Below are 22,305 nucleotides of genomic sequence, written 5' to 3'. Positions count from 1 at the left end.
GTGCATTTGGTTTGTTCAATTCCGTACAGTACAACCAGGGCTTTAGGCACCGGGCTCGTCCCCTGGCCTCCCCGACTGCAGTTTCGTCCGACAATTCCACGTTCCAGCAGCCGTCCGTTCGGCATGCTTGCGCGGTGCCTCAAAGCCGAGGCGAGCAAGGTCTCTTCGAAGCTTGTGTGCGACAATGGCTTGCGCGTCGCTAGAGACGACGAGGCATTTGGCAACCCTAAGGCAGACGTGCACGGCGCTCTCAAGTTCCGGTCTTCGCTGGTGCCGTTTTTTTGCTGTTCACGGTTTGCTGTTCAGCCCGTTTTCTTTAAGCGGTCGCACGGGTCCGACGACCATCGGTTCACCAGGAAGCACACCGGTAACTTCGTCATCAATTGGGCAATAACACAGAGCTTTTGCGCCGTTCCCCGAGCACGTTTGTTCTGCCGTTGTTTTCGCAGCGACGTCACCCCCGGACTCCCATGCAGCGGTAGCTCTGTGTGGACGGTTCTTTGCCGCCCACCGCTGTGCCCTCTTTGGGGAAGGGGTCATCTTTAGCTCAGAAATGCCCCTCGAGTCCGCCGCCCCAAGGGTGCGCCCTCGTGCTGCGCCCTATCCGACCATTTCGCCACATCATTGCTTCGCTTAAGAGACAGGCACCGCCTAGCCGTGGCTACGCAGCGCGTACTTGGACAGCCGCCAGACGGGCGTTCGTCAGACTACTCCCGCAACAGGAGTCCACCGGCCACAGTGCCATGGACGGCGTTTCGGTATCGCACCGGCAGACTACTCGAAGGCTGGGAAGGACGAAGCAGCAGGAGAACCCCGCTGCCGCAGGTGCGTTCAAAATGCGGGATTATAACCCCTCGTCCCTTTTTTCCCTGTGCCTCCTTTCGCCCCGCCGGCACGGCTTCAGACATCGCGCCCGCACTGCGAGACCTCTTGCGGCGGCCGTTCCTTATAAGTACTGGGCCGCACGCGTCCCGCCGCCCGCGCGTTGTTGCGAAGAGTTACTTTTCCGGAGCCGGCGAGCCGCGTTTCCTCTCGTACTCCGCAGCAGCCGCCGCTGTTCCCTTGGCGGCCGGCAAGCCTTTCCATCGGCCAGCCTACCGACTCCGTCGCGACTCTCATGAGCCAGCGAGCCGCGTTTCCTCTCGTACTCCGCAGCAGCCGCCGCCGTTCCCTTGGCGGCGGGCCACCTTTCCCTCGGCCGGCCTACCGACTCGGTCGCAACTCTAACGAGAGCCAGCGAGCTGCGGTTCCTTTCGTACTTCGCAGCAGCCGCCGCCGTTCCCTTGGCAGCGGGCCGGCCTTTTCCCTCGGCCAGCCTACCGGCTACGTTCGAGTCTCTCCGACAACGAGTGTGGAAGAACGAAAGCCCACCAGATTGGTGCGTTACGCCGTTCGAACCCACGGAAGCAGTCCGTCCGACATTCCCTTGGTGACGGACCTCCGCTGGGCGTAACAATTTTTGCAGAGATGCGGCATCAGAATCTCGCAACTCCGCGGTTGAGGCCTTCCCCCGCTTATAAGCGGGGGCGGCGCCGGGTGTGACAAGCACAATCCTGTAATGAACCTTCCGCAGGTTCGCCTACGGAAACCTTGTTACGACTTTTACTTCCTCTAAATGATCAAGTTTGGTCATCTTTCCAATATACCGGCGAAACCGAAAGGCCGCGCCGGACATCGGTCCGAAGACCTCACTAAATCATTCAATCGGTAGTAGCGATGGGCGGTGTGTACAAAGGGCAGGGACGTAATCAACGCGAGCTTATGACTCGCGCTTACTGGGAATTCCTCGTTCAAGGGGAACAATTGCTAGCCCCTATCCCAATCACGAAGGAAGTTCCACGGGTTACCCAGTCTTTTCAGACAGGGATAAAGACACGCTGCTTCCTTCAGTGTAGCGCGCGTGCGGCCCCGGACATCGAAGGGCATCACAGACCTGTTATTGCTCTGTTTCGTGCGGCTAGGAGCCGCTTGTCCCTCTAAGAAGGTTGTTAGGTGCTGGGAACCCCGCACCTATTTAATAGGCTAGAGTCTCGTTCGTTATCGGAATTAACCAGACAAATCGCTCCACCAACTAAGAACGGCCATGCACCACCATCCACCGAATCAAGAAAGAGCTCTCAATCTGTCAATCCTCCCAGTGTCCGGGCCGGGTAAGTTTTCCCGTGTTGAGTCAAATTAAGCCGCAGGCTCCACTCCTGGTGGTGCCCTTCCGTCAATTCCTTTAAGTTTCAGCTTTGCAACCAAACTTCGCCCGGAACCCAACTACTTTGGTTTCCCGGAAGCTGCCCGCCGAGTCATTTGAGTAACTCAGGCGGATCGCTGGTTGGCATCGTTTATGGTCAGAACTAGGGCGGTATCTGATCGCCTTCGAACCTCTGACTTTCGTTCTTGATCAAAGAAAACATCGTTGGCAAATGCTTTCGCAGTAGTTCGTCTTGCGACGGTCCAAGAATTTCACCTCTAGCGCCGCAATACGAATGCCCCCGTCTGTCCCTTTTAATCATTACCCCGTATTCCAAAAACCAACAGAACAGAAACGGGGTCTTGTTCTATTATTCCATGCAAGTTTATTCAGGCGACTCACCTGCGTTGAGCACTCTAATTTTTTCAAAGTAAAAGCGCAGGCCTCCTCGAGACGCACCAATGAAGGGCACCAAGAGAGGACCGGCATGATGTTCAGTCCGAGCCGTCGCATCGGGTAGATGCACTACTCGTCTGGAACTGAGATCCAACTACGAGCTTTTTAACCGCAGCAGCTTTAGTATACGCTATTGGAGCTGGAATTACCGCGGCTGCTGGCACAAGACTTGCCCTCCAATTGATCCTCGTTAAAGGATTTAGAGTGTACTCATTTCAATTACGGGGCCTCAAAAGAGTCCCGTATTGTTATTTTTCGTCACTACCTCCCTGTGCCGGGAGTGGGTAATCTGCGCGCCTGCTGCCTTCCTTGGATGTGGTAGCCGTTTCTCAGGCTCCCTCTCCGGAATCGAACCCTGATTCTCCGTTACCGGTAACAACCATGGTAGGCAAGTAACTTACCATCGAAAGTTGATAAGGCAGACACTTGAAAGAAACGTCGCCGGCTCATGGCCATGCGATCAGCACAAAGTTATCCAGAGTCACCATACAGTACGGGCAGAACCCGATGGGTCTTGGTCTAATAAAAGCGCCCGTCAGCCAAAGGCCTTCAGGCTCAATGCATGTATTAGCTCTAGAATTGCCACAGTTGTCCGAGTAGAAAGAAACGATCTAAGGAACCATAACTGATTTAATGAGCCATTCGCGGTTTCGCCTTATTTCGGCATGTACTTAGACAATCATGGCTTAATCTTTGAGACAAGCATATGATTACTGGCAGGATCAACCAGGTAGATGCATAGGCAAACCCTTGTCGCTCCTCAAGGGAGCCCTGTCGCGGCCGATCGTGGCCCCGCTCACCCCTCGGCGCCCGACGCGCATCTTTTTCGCGGCAGCTCTCGCTGCCCGTGCATCGTTCGAGCTCGCTGCGGCATCCGACCCGAAGGCCCGGTTATCACCGCGCGGCAAGAGAGCACGCGTCCTTAGGCAAAGCATTTGTAACGCGCCCACCAGTGCGCACGCGGCCGCTAGGGCCGCGGCGTTCAGGCACTGGACGGCGCTTGCTGCGCAGCCGAGACGGCCTAGCCGCCAGACGACGGGACACGCCCGCGTCTTCGGCGCAGTCGCACGGAATCGAGTCCGGGTAGCACGGAACACACTTCGTAACACGTGGGAACAGCGTCGTCCGACAACCAGCCCCTATCGCAGACGCGGATGAGGCTGCAGACGAATGCCGTGGGGCCCACGGGACGGGGACACGCTGGGCACGAGGCCGCATATCAAGACCCGTACGGCGCGCGCGCGCTCGGGTGCACGCCACCGACTGCGCCACAAGGACCCCATATAGTAGCAGCGATAAGTACCCAGACCTCCGTGGGTTGGTAAGTGGCCGTACTCGTGCCGATCTCGCCGCTATTTTTGCGCAAATCGTGCGCGCCCATCGGGCGGCATCGCGGCGCGCGCGTTTCGCGGCGCCCCGCGCGAGCCGAACTCGTGGACTTTGCCGTGGCGCTTGGCGCCGTGCTCGAGGCGCCTTCGCCGCAAGAGCCGCGCAAATCGTGCGGCACCCATCGGCGGCATCGCGGCGCACGCGTCTCGCGGCGCCCCGCGCGAGCCGAACTCGTGGACTTTGCCGTGGCGCTATCGGCCCCTCTGTCGGTACCGCGGTTCCGCCGCGGGACCTGGCCAAATCGCGGGCGCGGCAGCGCGGCCGGCATCGCGGCGCACCACACGATCCATACTCGTGGACTTTGCCGCCGCGCTAAACGCCGTACTCGAGGCGCTTTCGGGGCAAGCGTCGCACAAATCGTGCGCGAACTCGTGCAAATTCCATGGGCCGAGGTCGCCAAATGCACAAATGCTCCTCCGGGGCGTCGAGAGGCACGTTTCGGACTTCGCCGACGAAGCGCGCACTCTACGCCTCCGCGTCTGCAGCGGCGGTATGACCCCCTTATATATGCAGCGATAAGTACCCAGATCTGCGCGGGTCAGCCGGGGCGGCCTCTCTTGAACTGCTATAACTCCGCCGGGCGACGCACTAGAGCGGAGCAAAAGATATCAAAGTCTTCGTCTTTCCATGGGCTACACGTTGTTGTAAAAATTGTACGGCCCCGCCTAACGGAACGAACGCGAAGTTTGTAAATGTCGTTGAACACTGCCCGAGCCAGACAGCCTAAACGCCCGTATCTTCAGATAGATATAAAGCACAGAGGCGAAGAGGGTGGCAAAAGCTTCGCGCTTTCGCGCCAAGTAAGCCGATGCCAAATTCGCACGCCTCCGAGGCCTGATACGGCCGCCAAAAATTCCCAAACGTTACCGGGGCGAGGAACCCTTTGTGCAGGGGCGAGCGCTTATCGCTTGTATCTTTCGATGGGGTAAGAAGAGAGAGGCGAATGTGGCACCAAACGATTTGCCGCTCCGAGTCCTATCCTGCGATGGAAAAGTCGTGCGCCTCCGATTTGCGGGAGAGCGGCAAAAACTTGAACTCTATCGCGTCCGCCCCAGGCGAGACCGCCTGAACGCCTCTATCTTCGGCTAGTGAAGAAGCAGGCGGACGAGCTTGAGTTTGAATTTATTTCCACAAACAAGGAGATACAATTGTTGTGAGAGATACAAGGGGAAAAAGCTTCTCAGGGTCAGCTTGACCGACCACAGTGCCGTTACAGAGGCTGCAGCAGGGCAGAAGTGAATGCTTATAAATGAACCAGGGTTAAAACAAATCCAAAACAAGAAACCCAAAAAGATACAATTGCAACAGTAAAAGAAAAAGAAAACGCCGTACACCGCTTATTACAGAAAGACATAGAGGCGCACAAAAATATCTCAGGCAGGTTTCTCAAAAAAAAAAAAAACAAGTGAGCACGTCGATGTCACATCGAGTAATGTCATTTAGTGACTTCGGCAACCTGTAGCTTAACATTTGTTGACCACAATTAGTTCGCTTGCGAGAAACACACCAAGTCTCCGGATGCTGGAGTAGTGTAGAGGGCAACGCGAATTTTTTTAGATTTTCTTTATTTATTCACGAAAGTCCGACAACACGGTGCCTTGGTGCAGAGGGTAGACCAACGGCGAAAATCAATCCGCCTCACTGGGCCCTATGCACCACTCGAACGCAACAGCAAGGAGCACTTATATACACACACAGATACAAGTTATAATGACCACAATGTTTGTAGAGCACAACTTTCAAGTATAAACGTTCATTCCATTCTTATTACTCAGAAAACACGTCTAAAAATCACAGAAAAGGACAGTGCAAGAGATGACAAATCAAACATTAACTATAGAAACTGAATGCGTGCGTAGAAAAAAAAACAAAAAAATATCAGAACAGACCAATGTGGAAGACTGGGCGAGTTGGTAGGTAGTCATTCTAGAAAAAACAGCGCACACAGGACAGGGACCAAGGGAAGAACCGACGACACGAGCGCTGACTTACAACTGATTTTATTAAGCGGAAAGTGAACACTATATATAGGAAGGAAGTAGCAGATACAATCAGAGGCAGTCAACGTCAAAGAGGTGTAAATGGACGATAAAATCGATAAAACCGTAAGGGGTGAAGATAAAACAAGATAAACCTCAACAGATGACAAGCCATGGTGTAAAGAACCATAAAAACGCTAAGACACGTGAATAACACGTACAATGCCATGAATAACAAAAACCGAATACAATCAACAGGTGGAAGGCATCTGAAGGTGACAAGGATTTAAGCAGTGTGAACAAAATTTAACAACTGACATGCGCTTGAAACGGATAACCAGGCACATAACTCACACATTCATCCGTTTTCTTTTTTCTTTTCTTGAGAGGTACGCCACATTTTTTTTCTGATAAAACTACAGATGGCGCAGTGACGCAGGTGTATTTATTGGATTTTATGTTGAAGGCTTCCCTAGTTATTTGATCCGAGTGGCTTCCTATGATTTTGCAGTTTTCAAATTCAGGATGACAAGCACTGCAAATGTCTGTACAAGGCTTTCTCGAGTTACTTTCAAGGTACCTCTCCTCAACCTACTGTGCATGAAACGAGCACATTTACCTCCAAAAATCTGGAATACCCATAGGATCATGTTTAGCACCCATACTCAGTGACATTTTTCTGGCGTCTACAGACAGGACCTTGGCTTCCATCCTTCCCAGCTCATCTGTTATAAGGACGTTTCGGTATGTCGATGATTATCTCGTGGTCATAAATAGCCACAAGCAGGCGTTCCACTCAGACCTTCAGAATATTTTGCATACTTTCACTTCGACCATGTTTCCTCTAATCGTAACTCACGAGGTGCCAGTAGACAGCACTATCAGATTTCTTGACATCAAGCTGGAATTCCAGGGCCATCACATTAGTTGGAGCAATGAACCACGTAATAAGAAACCGGTGATTCATTACCATTCAGCGAAATTAGTGAAGAGAGCAATCGCGAGTTTTTGCATGTCTAACGCGCTCAAGAGATCATGTCCTCACAGCATGCTTTCCAGCTTTGACACACAACCCAAATAGGTTATTAGGGGCAGGCTATCCCAATCACCTGTTAATCTCCGTCGCCCAGAAGCTTCAAAAGCGGATGAAAGGAAAAGAAAGGATAAATGAAGGAGGTAGAGACAAAGAAAAAAAGAAACAAAAAGTCGCAGTGGTCCCTTATCTCCACGCTCTGTCCCAAAATCTGAAAAAGGTCATGAATAAAGCAAAGGTGAAGGTGGTGTTTTCAGCTCCGGAAAAGCTTGCAAATATCTGCAACCGCGTTAACCCTCCTTCCAAGACAGCAAGAACATGCAGCAAAAAACATCGTAAACAATTCGTACCGTGTCAGAAGGAAGTAATTTATTCAATACCTTTAACTTGCGGAGACAAATATATTGGCCAGACGGGCACATGTAGAAATGACCGATTGCGGGAACATAATAAAGATGTCGAAAAGGGGGTAAAAGGACATATAGCAGCCCACATAGGAATTTGCAGTGCTTGTCATCCTGAATTTGAAAACTGCAAAATCATAGGAAGCCACTCGGATCAAATAAATAGGGAAGTGATGGAAGCCTTCAACATAAAATCCAATAAATACACCTGCATCAGTGCGCCATCTGTAGCTTTATCAGAAAAAGAAGTGGCGGACCTCTCAAGAAAAGAAAAAAGAAAACGGATGAATGTGTGAGTTATGTGCCTGGTTATCCGTTTCAAGCGCATGTCTGTTGTTAAATTTTGTTCACACTGCTTAAATCCTTGTCACCTTCACATGCCTTCCACCTGTTGATTGTATTCGGTTTTTTTGTTATTCAGGGCACTGTACGTGTTATTCACGTGTCTTAGCGTTTTTATGGTTCTTTACACCATGGCTTGTCATCTGTTGAGTTTTACCTTGTTTTATCTTCACCCCTTACGGTTTTATCGATTTTATCGGCCATTTACACCTCTTTGACGTTGACTGCCTCTGATTGTATCTGCTACTTCCTTCCTATATATAGTGTTCACTTTCCGCCTAATAAAATCAGTTGTAAGTAAGCGCTCGTGTCGTCGGTTCTTCCCTTGTTCCCTGTCTTGTGTGCGCTGTTTTTTCTAGAATCAGAACAGAGCATTGCAAGAGCCGACACAGATGCAACATATGTGTAGAAACTAACTGTGTACCTACCAAGAAAATTAAAACAAATGTGCGAAAGATAAAAGCAGGAAAAATAAAATAAAAAACTATAGTGCATTTCCCAGGAAGTGACTTTTCGCTCGCTTACGAAAAGCAGACAGGGAAAGATGAATTAAATCCGGATGGGTTCCAGTTCAAATGCTGCGTAGCATAGTTGGTTCTGTTTCTTGGTTTCTCTATATTTGTGCGTCTAAACCCATATCGTTCATGAATTTAGAAAAAAAAACAAAAAAACATTGTTGTTGATTGGCTACGAGTTCCAAGAATGCCGCCCAACACGGTCGCTGGTAGTGTAACGTTTGTATAGGTAGTACTCTCTGAAGTAGGAATATGTGGAGTCATATCTTGAAAATTTTTCAACAAAGCGAATAGATCTCTTTTGCAATAAAAAGTGCATTTCAAGATTACATTTCTCAGTGACTCCCCAGATAAGCGAACAATAGCGAAACCTGGAATGAACTGCACTGAAATAAAGCTGGCGCCAAAATGTCCGTTGGTCAGCGCCATCAAACTTTCCAAACGTTGAAAAGCGTTTGTTCGTTACATTGGCGAGAGCTTCGCCTCTTAGTACCCCCCGCCCCTGTTTACATATCATAAACCGGGATTTCTGTTTGCGGTATTTTGTAGAGTTTCCTCTACAGTACGCCAGGTCTTTTGCGGATCGCAGTGAATTCGTTAGAACCTTCCACTGCAGTGATGAATTCGAGATTTATATATGTCCGAACCTAATTTATTCCTATCTTATTTATGCTGTTCTAGAATTGACAACTCTCTCGTTTATTTTTTTTTTAAATATGCCAAACAGGTGATTTCGGCCTCTTATGCGCTTTACTAAAGCAGAAGTTTTTCGCAAGTTTTTGGCGCTTTTTTGCCCTTGGTTAACATTGCTACAGTAAAAGCGCAGCTCTATTATTTTTTGCGAGTATTGTGTACTACATTAGGGTCAATCTCGCAAAGACAATACACATTGGAGACCATGTGTTCATTTTTTTTCCTGTGTTACAGGCTGAACCGAGGTGTAGTGATTTGTGCACGCCATCTTGGAATAAAGCAAGAGGTGGTCACTAAAATCACTTAGCAAGACACCTGGGTCCTGTTCGTCGCAATTAGTCAAGCATAAATCAATTAGGGTCTCACCCGACCCCATGTAGCACGTGTAGGCGCATTAACAATGTTAGAGAAACCATGTAAAGAAATGATGTCGAGAAAGTCACTTGTTGCCGCTGATTGTTCCAACACATGTTATGGTAAAATCGGCCATAATTACAATTGGTTTCTTATCGGTATGCTATCAAGAAAAGAACAAAATTCTTGCAAAGGGTGCCGATAACCAACACCGAACACAGAACCGCTTCTATTGATAAAAATCACAGACTTGAAAAACTGTACTTCTATGAAAGATTATTTTTAACCTACAGTGCAACTCCACCGCCTTTACATAGATCTTGAAACGCCTTTTTCTTTGTTACCTGCCGCGCCGGGGGTATGTTTCACTACTCGATATGGTTAATGTAGCCTTCGGCGGCTGCAGTAATGCGGCTCTTAGAGCAATTCAATACCCAGAGACACTCATTGATTGGACGCTTAGGTAGGAGCGGCGCCAACTCTTTCTTCCTTTGACTTGTCCTGTTACTAGGACCTTGGCATGGGTGTTTCCTTTCTTTTCAATTATGCAGATATCAATAGCTCTGTTGGGGCTGTATAAGGTGAGGTCACGATGCTACCATGTCCCAGGAGGCCCCTTTGGTGAGCCGATTGCACCTACGGCAAGACGTACGAGCCCCCTTCTCAACTGGGATTGATCCCGGGCAAGTTTTGACCTCAATATTAGATATAATTCCAGCACCGCCGGTTTCAGTTTTGCTATTTCAGAAGGAAGAAGAAGGAGAAAAAAAATTAAAAAAAGAGGGAGGAGGGGCCAACCGCAGAAATACGTGTTTGCACCTAAACTGTTTGACTGATGGAACTCGTGCTCTAATAGGTTTGTTCTTTTATTAATCTGACTAATTTGCTGATGATTATCATATCTTTGCTTCTTCGAATTTCTTGTTTGGAACTCGACAGGCTGTTCCTGTATTTATGTGCTAGCTGAGATCTTAAATCATGAACTAGTGAACAGTCTGTTAAGTAATGATCAAATGAATCCGCCAATATGTTGCATTTACACATATTCGATTGCAGTATGTTAAATCTGTGGAGGTAATAGGGGAATCTCCCATGTCCTGACACTGCTTGTGTAGCAAAGTGATCCAGAGGGAAGTGAGGAGGAATTCTTTTAATATTTTTGATCCACTGGTAGCAGTACGTTGGGTCTGAATTCTGCCATTCTCTGTTCCATAATTCGAGATATTTTTCTTTAAGTTTCTTTGTAATAAACGTCTTGGTCATTGGTGTCTCCACCGCTTGGCCCTCATTACAGGCTTTCTTAGCCATTTCGTCAGCTAATTCATTCCCATAGATTCCTTTATGTGCTTTTACATATGAAAATTTTATATCATGCCTAGTGTTATTTAGTAAGACCCTAATCTTCTGAATGAAGAAATTTAAATTATGTGGGTTTTTGAGACCCTGAAGGGTTGACATACTATCTGTAATTATTTGATAAGAGGCAGTATGCGACATAGATTCAATTCGCTCTATTGCCTTCTTAATGGCTATGGTCTCCGCGATGAAATTATCTGCATGGCTGGGCAATTTAAACAATTTATAATCTATCACTTCGCCACTCTTGTTCAGTATAACATAACTTGCTCCTACTTTCTCATCTTGTTCTGACCCATCTGTATAAAATTTAAAGTCAGTCTGATATTCCGTATTCGAGAATTCATATGCCTTTACATTTGCTGGGTGAACTAGCCATTTGCTGCCTTTAGCAACGATGTCAGCCCTCCAATAGTCGTTCCCCTCCCAGTTGAATGATTGAGCATTATGCAGAATTTTATGCAGCTCAGTCTCTCTTCCAAGTGTTAAGTGGATCGGCGGAATATTGGTAACTACGTTAAGGGTGTTATTAGGGATAGTTCTGTAACCTTTACTGATTTTATTAAGTGGAATTATTTGAATACTCTAATTTTCTTAGGATATGAACATTGCTAGAGAACCAGATAGGAGAGGCATAGGTAATTATCCTCTCAATACCTCTCGTATAAATCTGATTAAGTTGTAGCGGTGACATTCCCCAGTGGTTACCATGAAATTGCGAAAGATGATAAGTAAGTGTTTGTACCTTATTTTTAATAATTTCTAGGTGATCTAAGAATTCCAACGAACTGTTAAAGGTAACCCCTAGAATCTTTAAAGATTTAACGCATTTGATGGCTTTCCCGCCCAAATAAAGAAGTGGTGGCCTTTTCTGGTATTCTTTACCCCGTATTAAGAATTCACATTTTTTGTAACTGAAGGACAGTTGCTCACTCTGAGCCCAGGAGTGCACTATATCCAGAGCCTTATTGGCGGCTTCCTCTAGTCCGCGCCTAGATCCTGCTTTTATTGTTAAGGTAATATCGTCGGCAAAGGCCTCTATCTTTGCGCCGTCGGGAAAAGATTTTCTCAGAAGTTTTGTAATTGTCAGGTTCCAAATTAAAGGGCTCAAAGGTGAGCCCTGTGGAGTGCCTTTCTTTAACTGGCAAAGCAAAGTACAGTCGGGCAAAGAGTATGTCACCCTCCTATTTGATAATATAGACTCTACAATCTTAATTAGATACTGTGGAGTTTGTTGATTCTCCAACTCCTTTACCGCTGAATCCTTATTTATACTTGCAAATGCATTCTTTATATCAAGAGATATGATTAAGATTTTTTTCTTTCCTAACTTTACTGTCTTCTATTGCTTCCATAATCTCACTGAGGGCCTGTACTGCCGATCTCCCCTCCGTAAAGCCATATTGATTGTTCGGGAAGGCTCCTTGACGTGTCAAATGAAAGTATAGCCGTTGGTAGATCAATTTCTCAAAGGTTTTTCCAAATATGGAATTAATGGCTATAGGCCTATAGTTATCCACGTTATTTTCTGCTGATCTGTTCTTGGGGACTAGAATTACTCTAGCTATCCGCCAGGCTTTAGAAAAATATCTAAATCGAAGTGCTGCATAAAATATGTTCAATAAAAATTCTTTATTACTATTCTAAAGGTGTACGAGCCATCTCGTTGTTATGAGATCAGGCCCTGGGGCTATATTCTTCCTGAAACTCTTAATGACTCCTGAAAGTTCATTTACAGTGAATGGGATGATTTGGTCCCGATCCTGTTCCTCGGCCGCCATAGAGCTGGCCTGTACCTGTATTGAACTGTGCTGCACTCGTTCGAGCTCGTAAAGACTTTCTAATAAGAATTCCGTAGTCTCCAGCAGAGTATTGCAAACTTCTCTGTTAGGCTTTTGAATTGCTTTAATTATTGTGCCTTCTTTAATCTTTCTTGCCGCTAATTTATAAGGTAAGGTGAATGGATTTTTGTTCTTAATGCTACTGCAGTATTCTTTCCATGACTCATCTTTTTTAACGTTGAGTAACTCATTATATCTGTTCAGCACCTCCTTATACACCTTCTTAAAATCTTCTCTTAATACGTTCCTTGATCTCTGAAACCTTCGCCTCAAAGCTCGTACTCTCTTTCTCTCTATTTCCAACTCTGGACACCACCATGGTTTGGCTATTTTATCCTTGTTCTGCTGTTTAATTTTTTTGGAAAACTTATCAATTAATGTCCTAATCTTGCGATAGAATACTTTGATGATGGAATCCAAATGCTCGGTAGACATGAAAGTTATGCCGCTGATTTTTTTCAACCATTCGTCCTCAGTCAGCTCTGCGAGAAATCTATATTCTCCCATTTTTGTCAATCGTTTGCTGCCGCCTGTCTGGTCTTGGGTTAAAATTGTCCTAATATACCTATGGTCCGAGCTATTGGGAATGTCTAGAACTTCCCAGTCTTCTATTAACTTCATAGTTGGTGCTGAGGTTATCGCCAAATCTATCCAGCTTCGCCCGCTCACTGTTTGAAATGTTGGTATGGAGTTGTTATCATTTACCACTGTCAAATTGTTTCTTAAAACAAACTCCAGTACATTGGTGCCTCTGTCCTCTGTTAATTGACCACCCCACAGCATATTCTTACTATTAAGATCCCCCGCAATGATAAGATGTTTGGGTGTACTCTTCCGTAAATGTTCTTCAATAACAGTCAGAGTTTCACTGACGTCCTCAGTAGGCGGGATATGAGCATTTACTATGTCAAATTCTCTGGCATTGACATAAATTTTCATTATAATTATTTTTGCTGATAAAATTATGGGAAAGATGCCTATGTTCGGATTATGGACTACTATTGCAACTTTCGGTTTCTCATTGCTATGTATTTTCTTATCGTTTAATGAAAAACTAATTATTTTATTTTCTGGAGCGTAAGGTTCTTGAATTAGTGTTATGTCTTGTCTGAGCTCAAGACTATTGTTGCATAGATCCTGTGTCGCTTTAAACGATCTACCTAAATTGACCTGAAATAATGAAAGCTTTGCCATGATTGCTGATCTGTCCACAAATATGCGTCCAGACAGGAAACTGCTCAGTTGCTGCTGTTTGCCTCTGCTAAATTATAAGTGTGAAACTAGGGAACTTGTTTCCCTAATTTGTGCCTCTTTAAAAGCTGGGCATCGGAAGCTCAAGAAAGAGTGCTATCGCAGTGCATTAGGAAGCTCTGCCTCATGACAGGCTCTGCATTGCTTAACTCTTGAGCTGCACTGACGGAAGTGATGGTCCCCCACGCACTCTGTGCAGCGAGAGTTGTTATCACAGTCTCGCTCTAGATGCCCTATCTTGGCACAATTCTTACATCTAGGAACAAAGGTGTTATCATAAAAGGGACACACCGACCAGAAAATGTACATTTTCGATTTACCTTTCAAAGCTTCAAATGCCCTGTGCCCCAGTTCCGCTACAACGGTTACACCACTGCGGCCTTTCCAGGATTTTACGACTGTGATGTCTTCGGGGTCACAATTTAAGTCATTTTGCGACACACGCTCCGAGAGCTGTTTAGTGGGAAAATCCTCCGGGATTCTTACGATCTTGATCTGCGGGAGCCTTTTCTTGGGCCTTCTTGTGTCAATCTTTCCTTTAGTGGCGGGATTATTGTTCAACTCCTCCTCCAAGTTCTTAATTCCCTCTTTCGAGGCGGAGGCAATCACTATACCCTCGCGGCTTTTTCTCATTGACACCTCCCTAAGGCCAAGCTTAAACGGGTCAATGTTGTCCTTTATCAAGCTGGACAATTTGTCCGCTCCCAGTGACTGCGAGGTCACTACCAGTGCCTCGGTTGTCCTGTGCGCAGGCTCTTTAGGTTTAACTTCCTTTGCCTCCTCTCTTTGTCCGCTAGAGATACCTTGTATAATCTCACTGTACGTGCGACTCTCCTTTTCTCGAAGAACCTCTACTTTGCCTCGAAGTGTATGCAGCTCATGAGTTGCCTCCAAAGCAATTTCCTTCATCTTAGTGAAATTACTAAGTGCGAAATTGGTGAGGAGAGTAGCCTCCTCGTCCTCACTCATCTTAGCTGCCAACTTTACAAGAGCCTGAAAAAACTTTCGATCCGCTCTACCCATTCTGTTTGTAATGGTCCTCTCCTGTTCTGTCTCGCAAGTATGGCTGCCCTGCGTTCCTCGCGTGCTGCACACATCAGGAGTGTGATGCTCTTCCGTTTGCCTGTCTAATGACGGAAATTCCTCCTGGCAAGAGCCGCGGCCCGTTCGTGGGAGATCACCTCACTATCATCTCCCCACTCAGAAGTCTCGGCCTCCGTCGAATGGGGTACCTCCGCAGAGTTTTTCAAAAAATCCCCCGGGGACTGCTGCACTTCCTGCCTCTTTTTGTGTTTCCTCTTCTCCTTCCCCTTTTCCCTCATTCCCGTCTTCTCCGACCTCCGCATGTTCTGATTGGTGTCAGTGTCACGATAAGCTGTTTCCTCTCTACTTGGTATGCTCAAGATCGCTGAAAATGTACTAAACCTAGTGGGATCCACGTAAAACAGTTCCAAAACCGTATAGAAAGTCAACCCCTATCATCAACACACTTCACAGAACGAAGAAAAGACTTTTTTTTTTGCTTATTTCTCCTTTGGGCAACATACTGGTATTGCCCACGAGGCAAGACAAAAGGAGGTGCTAAACCTCCTGACTGGGTCTTGTCCTCGCTTGGGTACAGCAGCAGGAGCGGTATTGCATTACACAACAAAAAAGGCTGTCCTTGCCATCACTTACACAAAAGACGCATCATAAACAGTTCTTGTAAATATATACAGATAATAAAATAATAATACACCCTAAATCATATACAAAAATGGTACAGGAATGCAATACATTAGGGTTGTTCGAACCGACATAATATTACATCAAACAGAACCAGAAGTAAGCATTTGGTCGTCTAGGACACAACGTGAAACAAAAAGAAAGACGAACAGATGCGTTTAATACCCCTGGGTGTGGGACTATTTTTAGCTGCATCTATTACAAACGGATGAGAATTACACATCAACATGATTTGGTTCTCAATTGATTGTGTTCCGTAGTTAGTACGAGGCCTATTTACCACAACAGAAGTCTGACGCAAGCTGTAACCAGTAGATCTATTTAGGTACGTGTTAAAAAATTAATGTAATTTGTTTTTATTTCGTTATAAATAAACACACATATTTTGAGTTCATACATGGTTTTCACAGGGATCATTCGAGACTGTGTATTTGCCGAGCAACTATTTGTGTTGTTTCCTGCAGGTAAAAGAAACCGAGCTGCACGCGACTGCAGGGCTGATATTTTTTCTAAGTCAGTTTTGTTACAAGTACCCCAGATAAGAAGACAATACCTGATGCGAGAATGGATAAGAGAGAAATACAACTGTCTTTTCAGCGAGCAAGGTATAAGATCTCGAAGCCGGGAAAGCATAGCAATAGCTCTCGCTATCTTGACACGGGTGTGGTCTATGTGGTCGCTCCAGCCTAGGCTGTGATGGAATTTAACTCCTAGAAAGGAATGGGAGCTGACACGCTCAAGGTAGCAAGAGCCGTAACGAAGCTTAAAATCGTAATCAATTGGCTTGTTTTTTGCACAAAAAAGCATAAATTTAGTTTCTTTCTCGTTGAGTTCAAGACTATTTAAGTTTAGCCATACACTAAGATTTAATAGCCACGTGTAAGCAGTGTTTTCAAGTTCTTTGAGATTTGTTCCAGAGAAGAATACTTTTTCCAAAAGTCCGCCAAATCTACCGGAACTCGTGTCCGCAGTATAATAACAATTAACTTCCCCCGCTCCAGAAGCAAGAAACTCGATATATTTCAAATAACCCAAAATACAAGGGTGAAAATAACTCCAATCGCTGCTCCCAATTTTTCCGAATCCAATGATATATCACACACCACCTTTCTCTACCATACAACTAGAGAAAAGCCGCTTTTCGTGCAACCGACGGTTCGTTACCTAGCAACAACGTAAACAAAAAATCACGTGCGTGGCGTTTTTCCATATTACTCTACCTGGTGTGCTCAAACTCACTGAATGTGTTAAACTAGTGCTTTCGTCATAAAACAGTTCCAAAAATATATAACAAGTCAGAATAACTACTCAACACTCTTTACCGAGCAAACAAAACACTTTTGCAAAATCCGCAAAATTTGGCGGAAATCGTGCCCGCAGTATAATAACAATTAACTTCCCCCTGCTCCAAATGCGAGAGAATCAATAACTTCTGAACGAAACAAGATAAAATGTTGAAACCAACGCTAATGCCTGCCCCTTATTTTTCTGAATCTAATGGTATATTACACTCAACGTTTCTTTGCTGTAAAGCCAGAGAGAAACCAATTTTTGAGCAACCGACGGTTCGTTGCCTAGCAACAACATAAACAAAAACCACGTGCGCGGCCTTTTCCACTAATAACTCGGTCAAAAATATATCTAGCAAGATACGAATGACATCAAAAGAATCACCGTATCGCCAGGATTCCAAAAATATATACTAAACAATGTGTAATTAGAGTAGTTTTAAATTATCAGCAAATAAAAGCCAGTAGGTAGCCAGTTAGGGCTAAGTTCCTGACCACCGTTTACAGATCAAAAAAGCCGATAACTTTGGCAAAAATAGGTCGACACATACCAAATATATACCAAAATGATCGGAAGTTAAGCGCGAACTCAGAACGACTCAGTTTAGCGGGTTGCACACGCTATTTTCCCCTAAAACTGTTATTTATGTTATCCGACCTCGTCGGGCCTTTTTTTACACTTGGTCTGGAATCTAAAAATTGTTATAACTTTCGAAATATTTGGTCTAGACTCATCAAATTTGAGTATGAGGTACACGGTACGTTTACGAAAGAGGAGTGCAAAATATTTTTGACTCACAAGAGGGTCCTCCATCCCAAAAATGGAAAAACCCCCGCACCGATCCGCCCGCTCACCCGATCGCCTCGCCGCCGTGGTAGGGACCCCAGTAGATACGGACAGAGTAGATTGAGGCCCTAAATTGGGAATCTCCCGCACCACTAATGTATCGCGGGTGATGAATATGCCAATCAAAAAAATTTAAATAAACGGTCTATTACCAAAACATGTTTTTTTTTAAATAATGAAAGAAGGAAAGAAGGAAGGGAAGAGTCGAGGGAGAAAAGAGGAAAAAGGAAGTAGATACCATCATCGCCCCCCCCCAACCAAGGGAACGGGCCAGCCAGACCAGCGGCGTTTATTATTTCTTTTTTTTTAAACAATACTTGCTGCACTGCACTGATATACACTAAACTTGGGTGGCTTGTCTTGTCTTGTCTTCAAACTGCCTCCTGTGTCTTCCTCTTCTTCACTGCTCTTGTCAGCCATGGTTTGCGCCACACGACAGTCACAACACTCCGTGTCTTAGTTAAGATTATACTAGACCCGTAGGCACCTCACCCACTGCACTGCACACTGCACACCACACTCCAGTTCTTTGTCACTCCGTGTCCTCTTCTGGCGCTCACAAATTCACAACCACAAACATCACTTTCTTGTTCGTTGCTGCGCCGCACCGACGACTCCAGCTGCTTCAACCCAGTAACCTCTGTAATCCCTGATGTCGTTTGAACCCACTCCACTTGTTTATTGATGTGACGCATCACTAATTCTCTACTTTTTATTCAAATTTTATATTACTTTCAATACATTCGATTCGCTACACTTGCTCTGCCATACCGGTTCTTCAAAATTTTGGCCACCGATCTTCAGTACGTTTATTGCCTTTATAAACTAATGCGAGCCTCCCCCGTGAGTGCGCAGTAAGGGCGGGCAACTAGTGCCCACCTGGTCTGGTCTTGGGGGCCCCCACACACATCTCACCGTGAAAAGGCACGCCTTACAGTTGTCACTTTTCTCTGCTAAAAGTTTTTCCTTTATAATTGTAATTCATACGACTTTTCTAGTATTATTTGTGCCATGTTAATAAGTATGTCATAGCTCTCCGATTGTTTGATTATCTCTGGTTTCCTAATTGTTAAATTAGGTCCCAATATTTTTGTTAGTTGTTTTCTTTCTTTCTTTGTCACTGGACATTTTTCTAGATAATGATCAAAGTTTATGGCGTTTTCTCCACACATACATTTCAGTGAGTTTGAGATATTGAATCTGTAGAAATAAAAGGGAAATCTGCCGTGAGAAGAGATTGCCTGTGATGTATATTGATTGGTTGGGAAGTGTTGGGGTAAGGATTTTACACTTCTAATCCACTCAAATGTGCTACTGTTTTTTCCCTCCTGATTCCACATTTCGTTCCACTTATCATATATCGCGTTTATCAACTGCTTCTTGATATATTGTTTCGATATTGGAATTTTAATCTTTTCTCCTTTCATTGCAGCATCCTTAGCCAAAGCATCTGCTGTTTCATTTCCTCTATGTCCACTGTGCCCTTTGATATACGTTAAAGTGATATTCTGATTTTGCAATTTACTGAGCTCTAGTTTAATCTCCTGAATTGCTGAGTTTCTACTGTTTGGATTTTTGATTGCCTTCTGTGCTGAAAGACTATCCGTGAGAATTTGGCTTTTGCTTATGTTATCTTTCTTCACATATTCTATGGCCTTCTTTATTGCCACAACTTCCGCATCAAAATTGTTGGCGTACTGAGGAAGTTTGAATTGTTTTGCTTCCACTTGTGTCCCTTTCGCATCAAACACCAATAAGGCTGCACCTATTTTGTCCTCTATTTGTGACCCATCTGTTTATATTTTTTGATCAGCTTCTGAATTGATATCTTCAGTGTAATCATACGCTAGTTTCTCTGCAGGATGATACACCCATAGATCGAACTTATTTCCTATATCTTTGTCTGCAAAAATCGGATCGTTAATCTGGTAAGTGTTTATTCCTTGCATTATGTCATATATTTCTTTTTCGAGTTGAATTTTTAATTGCACTGGGGGTAGGTTCGCTAATGCATTAAGTTTTACATTTGGTGTAGTTCTGTACGCCTTAGTTATAAGAATTAAAGGAATGCGCTGTATTGACTTCAGTTTCCGATTTATTGCCACCTTATTACTATACCAAACCGGGGCTCCATACACTATCATTCTTTCTATTCCTAACGTGTATAACTTCTTTAAGTGTTGTCCTTTCATTCCTTTGTTTGCTCTTGAAAATTTACCTAAATTGGCCGTTAAAAGTTGAACCTTCTCTTTCACATATTTTAAATGTGGCAAGAACGACATTATGTTATCAAATATTATTCCTAATAATTTTAGTTCATTTGTAATTTTTATTTTTCGTTATTTATTTTAATTATTGGAGGGTGGCTCCCATAGTTTTTCTTAATAAGCATAACCTTGGACTTTTCAGGGTTAAACTCTAGATTCACTTTCTTTCCCCATGCTGCTATAATATCAAGAGTTGCGTTCGCCAATTGTTCTGCTTGCTGGCGAGATTTAAACTTAATTGCCACTATTACGTCGTCTGCAAACGCCTTATTATGTGCCTCTCCTGGTAGTTTCAAATCAAAAATCCCTGAAATCATTATATTCCAATAGAGTGGGCTTAGTGGAGATCCTTGTGGAGAGCCTGTTGATAATTTTTTTGTGATACAGGTTCCTTGATCTTCATATATAATTTTCCTCTGAGTCAATATTGAATTTGTTATTCTCACTAAATTGGAGTAGCATTTAAGTTGCTGCAGTTTCTCTACAATTATTTTACGTTGTATTGAATTAAAAGCGTTTTTAATATCCAAAGATATTATTACAGTTCCTAGCTTATCTAATGATGGCTGTTCGATTCTTTTCTTTAACACTAATAATGCATTCGTTGTTGATATATTATGTTGGAACCCATACTGGTGCTTTGGAAATAATTGTCCGCTGCTTAGGAAATATTATAATCGATCTTTTAATAATTTCTCTAGAATTTTTCCTAATATTGAGGTAATTGCTATTGGGCGAAATTTTTCTATTCCTGTTTTATCTTTGGCTCCTGCCTTCGGGATTAAAATTATTCGGGATTGTTTCCAATGACTAGGTATATAGCCCACTTTTAGGCAGGCATAAATAGTTTAAAAAAGAACCCCTTATGAGCCCCAAAAAGCTCTTGGATAAAAGTGGTTTTTAAATGATCTGGCCCTACGGCCACGTCTTTCCTCAAATTCCTCACGACATTTTCTATTTCTGCTTTTGTAAACAGCTTATCTGCAACTGATGTATTTTCGTTAGGTAATTCATATGGCTCTTCATTACTTTTATTTTCATACAAAGAATCTAAAATATACTCCACTGTTTCTTCCACCGTCGTTGTATCACTTCCATTTTTTTAGTTACACTCTCCAGAATCTGTGCCCCCTCGCAATTTTATAGGGTAAGGTAAACGGATTTTATGATATTGTGCTACATACTTTTTCCCAACTTTTGTCCCGAGCTTCACTCAACATATTATTGTATATTGTGTGCTCTTTATAATACTGTGCTTTAAAAATTTGACTTAATTCTCCTTGAGCTTTCTGATAGCGTGTTCTCATAGCTCGTACTTTTTTTCGTTCTAATTCCAAATCCGTATTCCACCAGGAATTTAATTTGTGTTTGCTCTCCTTCCATTTACTGCGAAATTTTGTCTTCCATTTCTTTATCTTCTGGTAGAGTTGCTCTGTTACTGTTTCTATTTCGTCTGGTGTATTGAGGGAGTGAATCTCCTCAAACCATTGATCTTCCCTTAATTTCTTAATTATTTGCTGTTCTCCCTTTAAAGTTATACGGAATCTTGTAGGTTTTCCAACCTCACCTATTAAAGTTTGAATGTATCTATGATCACTGTCATTTGCATGTTTCAATACTTCCCACTGCTGCACACTTGAATTCAACACCTGATTAACCATGGTTAAATCTATCCAACCTTGTGCTCTTGAAGTTTTAAATGTGGGTGGAGAGTTTGAATCATTCATATTTATGAGGTTGTTTCTAATTGCCAATTCATATACCTCATCTCCCCTGTTATCAGACTCTTTGCTGCCCCACAAAACGTTTTTGGCATTAAAATCGCCCATGACCAAAATGTTCTCTCTCTGGAACTGCGCGATTGCCATTTCTAATTTTAGCAGCAATGCTGATACGTCTTCGTTAGGGGGGCAATACACATTTACTACTACAATTTTCTTGTCTCCTTTTATGATTCTCGCTACTATTAATTTTTCTTCGATCTTTATTGGAATAATTTGTATGTTTTCTTTATGCACTATTATTGCGGTCTTTGGATTTTTCTTAGTTGCCACTATTTTATGCTTGATAGGAAATGGGATTAACTTATCCTCGAGGCTGTATGGCTCTTGCACCACAGAAATATCATGCTGATATTCATGATTGTAATCCCTCAAGGACTGGTTTGCCTTGAAGGCTCGTGCCAGATTAACCTGTATGACTTCTATTACTTCGGAGTCTTGATTCGTCGTTGCTGAAGTATGGTCTCTGTTTTTCCGCAAATCAGGGGTCGTTCCCGCCATGATGGATACGAGCCTTAGTACATCCCTTGGACGATCCTTCTCTTCTCCTCTTGCACTTTCTTCTGAAATGTCTCGCAGTACACAGACAGGAGAGGGTGGC

The 22,305-nt window shown here is 44.3% G+C and overlaps 1 non-coding gene across 1 annotated transcript; it reads right to left on the bottom strand.

The window, feature by feature from the left end:
• Positions 1–1,556: 1,556 nt before the first annotated feature.
• Positions 1,557–3,371, bottom strand: LOC144111588 (small subunit ribosomal RNA). The gene has a single exon (XR_013310114.1). It is a non-coding gene; the product is annotated as a small subunit ribosomal RNA (ribosomal RNA).
• Positions 3,372–22,305: the final 18,934 nt, after the last annotated feature.

This window comes from Amblyomma americanum, chromosome 11, assembly GCF_052857255.1.
Source record: "Amblyomma americanum isolate KBUSLIRL-KWMA chromosome 11, ASM5285725v1, whole genome shotgun sequence".
NCBI classification, from domain to species: Eukaryota; Metazoa; Arthropoda; class Arachnida; order Ixodida; family Ixodidae; genus Amblyomma; species Amblyomma americanum.
The sequence above is the reverse complement of the archived record's forward strand: the minus strand, read 5'-3'. Positions and strand labels throughout refer to the sequence as shown.